The sequence below is a fragment of the Triticum aestivum genome, chromosome 6A (assembly GCF_018294505.1).
Source record: "Triticum aestivum cultivar Chinese Spring chromosome 6A, IWGSC CS RefSeq v2.1, whole genome shotgun sequence".
Lineage (NCBI taxonomy): Eukaryota > Viridiplantae > Streptophyta > Magnoliopsida > Poales > Poaceae > Triticum > Triticum aestivum.
The window spans coordinates 542,579,752-542,589,579 of NC_057809.1; positions in this window are offsets into that span (position 1 = coordinate 542,579,752).

A 9,828-nucleotide genomic window follows, 5' to 3' on the forward strand; every position below is an offset into this window, starting at 1 on the left:
CTTTTGTCACTCTAGCAACCCATCATCTACTTATTACTTCCCAATGCCTTCCTCTAGGCCCAAATAATGGTGAAGTGTCATGTAGTCGACGTTCACATAACACCACTAGAGGAGAGACAACATACATCTCATCAAAATATCGAACGAATACCAAATTCACATGACTACTAATAGCAAGACTTCTCCCATGTCCTCAGGAACAAACGTAACTACTCACAAAGCATATTCATGTTCATAATCAGAGGGATATTAATGTGCATATAGGATCTGAGCATATGATCTTCCAACAAATAAACCAACTAGCATCAACTACAAGGAGTAATTAACACTACTAGCAACCCACATGTACCAATCCCAGGCTTAGAGGCAAGAATTGGATACAAGAGATGAACTAGGGTTTGAGAGGAGATGGTGCTGGTGAAGATGTTGATGGAGATTGACCCCCTCCCGATGAGAGGATCGTTGGTGATGACGGTGGCGATGATTTCCCCCTCCTGGAGGGAAGTTTCCCCGGCAGAACAGCTCCGTCGGAGTCCTAGATTGGTTCCGCTTCGTGGCGGCGGAGTCTCGTCTGGAAAGATTGCTTATGATTTTTTCCTCATCGAAAGACTCCGTATAGCAGAAGATGGGCATCGGAGGGCCACCAGGGGACCCACGAGGCAGGGGGCGTGCCCAAGGGGGTAGGGTGCACCCCCACCCTCATGGGCAGGGTGTGGCCCCCTTCTAGAACTTCTTGCGCTCATTATTTATTATATATTCTGAAAATGACTTCTGTGAAGTTTCAAGACTTTTGGAGCTGTGCAGAATAGGTCTCTAATATTTGCTCCTTTTCTAGCCCAGAATCCCAGCTACCAGCATTCTCCCTCTTTATGTAAACCTTGTAAAATAAGAGAGAATAGGCATAAGTATTGTGACATAATGTGTAATAATAGCCCATAATGCAATAAATATCAATATAAAAGCATGATGCGAAACGGACGTATCAGCGCACAGCGGGAATTGCAGGTTGCCGCGAAGCACGACCTCGAAGATCTCCGGGCGCAGTGCGGTCGAGCGTATCGAGACGGGGAGGCTGCTCGCAGATGTGAGATCTCAAACTAACGGCATCCAAGTCGTGTGGTAGTTTTGCAAAAAAGATTTGGGTTGCCAAATACATATTTCGTTTAGTATATTACCGTCCTATTTTCGCAAAAAGTTACTTGGGGTATGTTTTTCAACAAAAAATTCCCTCGATCATAGTTACCGCGGCGTTTGTACGTAAGTTATCGGGTGTGCGGTTCATATATCACCATGCTATTTTCACATAAGTTGTCGGGGGTATATTTTTCTACAACTTTTCTTCCCTTGTTCATACCGCGATGTTTGTACGTAAGTTATCGAGTATGTGGTTCTTATATTATCATGTATTTTCATAAAAGTTACTGAGGGTATGTTTTTCAACAACTTTTTTGCTTTGGTCAAAGTTATCGTGGTGTTTATACGAAAGTTATCAGATCCGCGGTTTGTAGATTGTTGTGCTATTTTTCACATAAACTACCGGAGGGTATATTTTTTAATAACTTTTTTCCAACCCGCAAAAGTTACCGCGGTGTTTGTACATAAGTTATCGGGTCTGTGGTCCGTTATTATCATCTTTTTTCACATAAATTATCCGGGTATATTTTTCAACAACTCTTTTCTCCTTGGTCAAATTTACCGCGATGTTTGTATGTAAGTTACCGGGTATGTGGTGTGTATTGCCATGTTATTTTCACATAAGTTACTGGGGGTAAGTTTTTCAAGAACTTCCTTCCCTTGCGCAAAGATATCACGGTGTTTGTACCTAGGTTATCGGATTTGCGATACGTATGTTACCATCCTATTTACACAGAAGTTGTCGGGATTATATTTTTCAACCAATTATTTTCTCCCGGTAAAGTTACGCTTTGTTTGTACCTCGGGTTTGCGGTTCGTATTTACCGTACTATTCTCACATAAGTTATCAGGGGTACTTTTTTTAACATTATTTTTCTCTTTGTCAAAGTTATCGTGGTGTTTGTACCCAAGTTATTGGGTATGCGGTCCATATATTACCTTGCTATTTTCACATATAAGTTATCAGGTTATGTTTTTGAACTTTTTTCACCTTGGTCAAATTTACTGCAATGTTTGTACCTGAGTTAACAGGTTTGCGGTGCTTACATTACCATGTTATTTACGCATAAGTTATCATGAGTTCGTTTTCAATAATTTTTTTATTCCGGGTCAAAGTTACCGTGGTATTTGGGCATAATTAAGTTATCAGGTTTGTGGTGCGTATATAACTATGCTATTGCACAAAAGTTATTCGGGAATGTTTTAAACAATTTTTCCCCTGGTCAAAGTTATTACAGTATTTATATGCAAATTATCAGACCCATGGTGTGAACATTACCATGCTATTCACACAGAAGTTTCAAGGTTCCTACCTTCAACAATGATTTTTTATATTTGTATAACACAACTACGAACAACCTAGGGCAGATTCACAATTACCTAGTGCACTGATTAGCTTCAAAGAAAATCTATGTGCATAATGCATATAATTGTTTCTAACTAGTATCCTTCTCTGTGTGTTGGTAGAATAGTACATTCATAACTACAAAATTTTCAATCAATGAACTTGCAAAGTAATATTCTTGCAACTTCCCATCCATAAGCTGATAAGCAGTTGGTAGTACTAAGCATATGGAGAACAATTATCAACTGAGTTGGAGTCACTCCACTAACTGATTTCTCAAGTCATCAATAAACCATAAATTATGACGATCCCTGAAATTTTTGGTGTAGTAAAAGGCTAAGTTCATGTGTTGTACAGTGAAACAAAAGATGTGGATAGCCAGTAGTAACACTTCTAGGTGGAAATTGTTGCAGAAATATAACATGTTCGTCGCTCAGATTGGTTGTGCAGCCATGTGTAAAGAGTGTTATGGAAGCACACAAGATTGATGATGAGTTAAACTAAAGCAAGATGCAGTGAATTTGTACACAAACATGCAGATATTTTTGCTCCATTTTCTTTATAACAAAGTCTGCGTACAAAGTACTAAGTACTAGTACTGACCCTCTCTTTAACTTCATCGAGAAATGAACCAGACTGTATCTACAAGCACTACTACATAGGTTCAGAGAACAAACACTATGAACAAACATATTCATGCTAATTCAGGCCATAGCTGCTGCTGTTCCAGCTTCACGAGAGACGCCTCCGCAGGATCACGGAAAAACTAGCGCTAGTTCTACCGACTAAATGAAGTAATAAACTCCAGCACCATCGCGCTTCTGCCCATCATTTTGTGTCCAATTCTACTTGCAAACTGAACTCCAGCATCACGAAAGCAACCATGAATAAGCAAACAACTCCGGTGAGTGATGCGGACGGGCCTAGGATCGCAGCCCAGTTGAGCGAGCACAGCATCAAGGACTTCATCCATCAACCAATCGATTCGATCGGCGTTAGTTACTGCTAGGCCAAATCAGTCGAGAACTCCTCCCCTATCCCACCCGACGAAGCAGGAACCCGACTCTGCTGGATCGATTCCCTGCCGCCGACGAAGGGAACCGCCTAGCCGTAGGGGAGGGAGCAAACGGGAATGGGTGAAGAGCTCGTCCTGACTCGATGACATCCCTATTGGCCGACTCAACCTATGATGTACGAGGGGATAAGGTAACAGGAGAGATGTAGGAGAGCGGCGATGTGCGGATGTAACAGTGCCCCGCGGAGGGCTGGACCACGACGACGGACGCCGACGGGGAAGACGGCCGCCGCTGCGCGGAGTGGCCAAGGCGCACAGCGGGAATTGCAGGTTGTCGTGAAGCACGACCTCGAAGATCTCCAGGCGCAGTGCGGTCGAGCGTATCAGGACGGGGAGGCTGCTCGCAAATGTGAGATCTCAAACGAACGGCATCTAGGTCGTGTGGCAGTTTTGCAAAAAAGATTTGGATTGCCAAATACATATTTCGTTATTATTATTATTACTATTTTTTTTACAAATACATGTTGAACATTTTTCGTATGCATGCTGAAATTTTTAGATACATGGTAAATTTTTTAAAATACACATTGATCATTTTATTTGAATACATATTCAACAAATGCACATGAAACATTATTTATACATACAGGTTGAACATTTTTCAGATATATATTGAACATTTTCTAAATAGACATTCAACATTTTTCTTTGAATACATGTTGAACATTTTGTCAAATGCACATTGAACATGTTCAAAATACACGGGGAACATTTCCTAACACACGTCTAAAAGTTCAATCACGCCCTTAATTATATTTTAATGTTGATGACAATGTACTTATAGAGGACTAATACGTTTGCTAAGTAATTTTATACGTGTTAGTCGCATGGATATATCGTGTCGTGGATCATAGACCCCCCAAAACTGCCAGTATCTCAAAGACGCGTGCAATAACAAAGTGAAGCATAGCTTTACTCTTTTCATTTCTGAGTTATAGAGATCCTACACTACTAAGCGAGGGCCAGAGGGGTTTGAAAATGACAAGCTCAGGTCACTATCATCAGTACATGCATATTTTCCCAAAAGCCTAAACACACTCTAGTTGCAAAATACCAAAGCCATATGTACTTCCACCTAGTGAGTTTGTCCAGGGTTTTCGAGCGATGGTCGGACTGTGTGGTTAATTGGCTCCGGGCAACATAACCACAAAATCATAGCCGGAAAGCCCAAAAGTTCTCGTCCGCACATGGCCTCTCTAGGTGGCGAATTCTCCGGGGAAAAGTTGTCGGAGCGTCCGGGCCACTATTCTTCTCCGTGTTTGGCTGCTGACTTAAACAAAGTTCAGTGATCAGACTGTCCGAGTATGTAATTCCCATACTAAAACGACTAGCTTCTCTCCCACCTATATATATGCCTTCCGATGAGCAGCGGACCTGACGACCGTGCTTTCGGTGAGCAACGGGCGGGACGCCTGGACCTTGAAATCACTAATTAAGGAGTACTCGTTGCAAAGAACACTCCACTTTCCGATGTCGCGATAAGTGGCGCACACGCAGCGCGTCACTTGTCGCAACCTGTGATTTTTTTTTTCGTAAATCCGTTTAGTCAAAACATTTTATCTCTTAAACCATGCGTCCAAATCTCGATCCGTTTTCACCATTGGATTCCTCGCGTCGAGATCTTCAAAACTAAATTCCATGTTGATAGGTTTTGATGAACTTTTTTTTCACGGAAAAAACCGGACGAAAAAACCGGGTGAAAAAACCGAACCGGGAGCACGGTTTTTTCCCTTTCCGAAAGAGGCACGTCCGTGCCTCTCGCGAAATCACAACCGTGCCTCTCGTGAAAGCAAAACCGTGACTCTCGTAAAAGATTTTTTTTTAGAAAATGTGTTTTTTTCGTTTCCGAGAGGTGCCGCCGTGGCTCTCGCGAAAGCAAAACCGTAACTCTCGCGAAAGAAAAAAAAACAGAAAAAAAGGGCAACCTGGTGCATGTAGCTCCCGCTTGCGCAGGGTCCAGGGAAGGGTCCGACCACTTTGGGTCTATAGTACACAGCCTTTCCCTACATTTCTGTAAGAGGCTGTTTCCAGGACTTGAACCCATGACCTCATGGTCACAAGGCAGCAGCTTTACCACTGCGCCAAGGCTCCCCTTCGAAAGAAAAAAAACAGAAATGCGTATATTTTTCCCTTTCCGAGAGGCACGACCGTGACTTTCGCGTAAGCACAACCGTGCCTCTCGCGAAAGCAAAACCGTGACTCTCACGAAAGAAAAAAAAACAGAAAATACGTTTTGTTTTTCCCATTCCGAGAGGCACGGTCGTGACTCTCGCGAAAGCACAACCGTGAATCTCGCGAAAAAAAAAAATAGAAAACGCGTTTTTTTACGTTTCCGAAAGGCACGGCCGTCACTCTTGATAAAGCACAATCATGCCTCTCGCGGAAGAAAAACCGTGACTTTCGCGAAAGGGAAAAAAAGAAAACACGATTTTTCGCGCAATTTTTTTTTCGGTTTTTTTATCAAAAAGCTAAGAAACACCGGGGGGAAACCAAAACGTCGAAAAACCCCGTTTAAAAGACCGAAAATGCATGCGAAAAAATAAAAAACATAAAATCCGAAAGGAACGTCCAGAGCGCGACACGTGACGAATGGCTGAGAGCGCGCCAAGTGGCGCTGATCGTTGCGAAGCTCCCGAAGGAGCACTCGTTAACTAGTTGCTCCACGTGGACCCAGATCTCGTTGCGCGTCGGTGTGTAATTGTTTTTTTTTTTTGCTATATAGCACGCGCTAGAGTTGGGTCCGGCCCGGGTGGGACGAGCCCACTAGAGAAAAGAGGCTGGGAAGTGATACCGCAAATGCTATAAATCGCCTGTTGCGAGATGAAACAGTGTCTCGCCTGAAAGCGGAAGTCTATTTCGGAAACCTTCCATCCAGTTTTGGAGAGGCTCTGACAGTTTTTCTTTTCTTTATCTGTGCTTTAATTTGTTGATTATTATAAGAGTGTTTAGAACACTACTTTAGTGATCTAAACGCTCTTATATTAGTTTACAGAGGGAGTATTATATTTATTTATTTCAATTTTTTCAAATACTATTGATTTTTTAATACAAGTTGAACATTTTTCGTATACACGCCGACATTTTTAGATACACGTTGATTTTTTCAAATACACGTTGATCATTTTATTTGAATACATATTGAACAAATGCACATGAAACATTATTTATATACAGGCTGCGCATTTTTCATATATATATTGAACATTTTCTAAATAGACATTGAACATTTTTCTTTGAATACATGTTAAACATTTTGTCATATGCACATTGAACATGTTCAAAATACACGGGGAACATTTCCTAACACACATTTGAAAGTTCAATCATGCCGCCCTTAGTCATATTTTAATATTGATGATAATGTATTTATAGAGGACTAATACATTTGCTAAGTAATTTTATACGTGTTAGTCCCATGTATACATCGTGTCATGGATCATAGACCCCCAAAAGTGCTAATGACTCAAAGACGTATGCAATAACAAAGTAAGCATAGCTTTACTCTTTTTCATTTCTGAGTTACAGGGTTCTGCACTACTAAGCGGGGGTCGGAGGGGTTTGAAAATGACAAGCATAGGTCACAATCATCACTACATGCATATTTCCCCGAAAGCCCAAAATCCTAAACACACTCCCATCGCAAAATACCAAAGCCATATGTACTTCCACCTAGCGAGTTTATCTGGGCAGTTTTTTGTGGAACTGTCCGGCTAACTCATATCACACAAAAAGAAGCCAAAGAAAACCTACCAGGATTTTCCAGGGTTATTCACGTGATAGTCGGGCTATCTCGCTAATTCGCTTCGGGTAACATAACCTCAGAATCGTAGTCGGGGAGTCTACCAGAAGGTCCAAGCTACGCCCAGACATTGCCTCTCTAGGTGGGCAAATTATCCGGGCAAAAGTTGTCGGACTGTCTGGGCCACTCTTCTTCTCCGCTTCTAGCTGCTGACTTAAGCAAAGTTTGGTGGTCGGACTATCCGACTGTGTATTCCCATACTAAAATGGCTAGTTTCTCCCCCACCCCCGATATATACCCCTTCACCACCTGCTAGGGAGATTGACCAACACATGTACATTGACTAGATCTAAGAAAGGCACCCTCTCATATCTCGACATCAAATCACATATTTCTAGAGAGATTAACCCGAACATAGATCCATGCCCCCACTCTCTCTTTTGACCAAAGTAATTCGTGATTTGAGTTGGTTTCGAGCTTTTCCCCTTTGTTCTTGCTACTCTTGGAAATTGGAGACTCCTAGGCGGTAGGAGTTCTTTGGTGAGAAATCAACTAATGTTTTACCCCTAACACGACTTGCGAGTATTTGAAGGTCACCTCAAGGTCTACCACTAGTGATTGGGAATCACCTTCGTGGTGATATATTAAGAAGAATACTGTGACCCTTTGTGGTGTTGGTGTGCCTCTGTGAAAACACTCGTCCCTTCAACGGGGATCCTCCAAGGAAGTGAACGTCAGAACACATTATCGTCTTAGCTGTCTTCAGTTACCCCTAACCTTAACTCCTTGTGGTTTATTTTGGTCATTTGACCTTGCAAGCATCACATAGGTTGTTTATCTCACCATAATTGCTAGTACTCAATTAAAATTTGTAGTTGTCCCTATCCACCCCCTCTAGCTACATATTGATCTTTTTAGTATTATATATCTTTCATAAGTAACATGGACACATTTTAAGTGTTTAATGCCATAATATTTTTCTGAATGATACGTAACATTTTTCCAAAATTACTCAAACAGAATTTTACAGTATATAAATAGTTTTTAAAGCAAGGTCATTGTTGGAATGTTATAAATATTGTCTCCAAATTACATGAACAACGTTTTTACATTATATGAGCATTTTTAACGTGCGGCAATTTTTTTTGAAACATGCCTAAAGAAATTTAAAAAACGTATATAATACAACATTTGAAATGTAAACAAAAATTTTAAAATAAAAGGAAAAACATGAACAAAATATAAAATTGTCTACAGAATGAACAAAATTGTTTATACAATGTTTGCGTAGTAAAAAATGTTTATTGCTATTAAATAAATGTAAGACGAGCATTTGGAAAATGTTACCATGTATGCAACAAAGTGTTTGAAACATGTATTTTTTTAAGAAATATACATCATGTATTTGACAATGTCCAATGAAAAATATTTGATGTGTGCTCTGAAAATGTATTCCCTCCGTTCCTAAATATAAGTCTTTGTAGGGATTTCACTATGGAGCACATACAAATGTATATAAATGCATCTTAGTGTAGATTCATTCATTTTGCTCCGTATGTGGTCCATATTGAAATCTCTATAAAGACATATATTTAGGAACGGATGGAGTACATTGTCTACTGAGAAAAGGTAGACATGCGTTGAAAAGAAGATAACCAATAAACACTGACAAAGAAGCAAAAAAGAAAAGCAAAGAAAATAGAAAATAAACATAGTATAGCAAAGAAAGAAAGAGAAAAAGAAAAAACATCGAGAAAATAAAGAAAACAAAGTAAAATAAAGAAAAGAAATGTGAAAAACAAAGAAAACCGGAGCGAGAGAACCTACGGTGACAACCACGAGCGGCAGCGAGCAACCGTGCTAAATGGGCCGGCCCGCTGGTCATTGCCCATAGGCCATTTCAATAAAGGAACTGGTATGGGCGACACATAGTTGTCCGCGCCTGGTGATACGATATGTCCTGGTATCCATCAATCCATGGGCCCCGAGGATTGTGACAACGGGATAAGAAAAGGTTTTGCCATTTCTGAAAAGAAAAGGTTTTGTCAGTGATGTGTAGACAGTGGCGTATCTAGGGGGTGGACAGGGTGGTCCATGGACCACCCTGGAATTTCCCCATAATATATATAGCATAGAGAAAAATATATTTTTATAATAAATAAATATATTTATGTGAATATTTTGCATTGGTGGACCACCCTGGCATGTTGGGCTAGCTACGCCACTGTGTGTAGAGGGCACTAGTATTGGAAGAAAAGTTCCACTCTTCTTCTTAAACACTGTAAAAGATAAAAAAGAAGTCTGTATTTGAACTCTGATTTGAATTCCTTTCTCATTTCCACAGGAAAACAGTCTCAACTAAATTACCCCCAAAATGTCCCCGTTTTCACCACCAAAAATAGCCTGAATTCCCCACTTACAAAAAGCGCATAGAACTGAGTAGTTGCGCTGTCACGTGTACGGAGAAGCCCGCCTGAAGCTTCTGATTTGGTGACCCAGCACGTTGACCCCTAGTACCACCGGCGACGGGCGGGC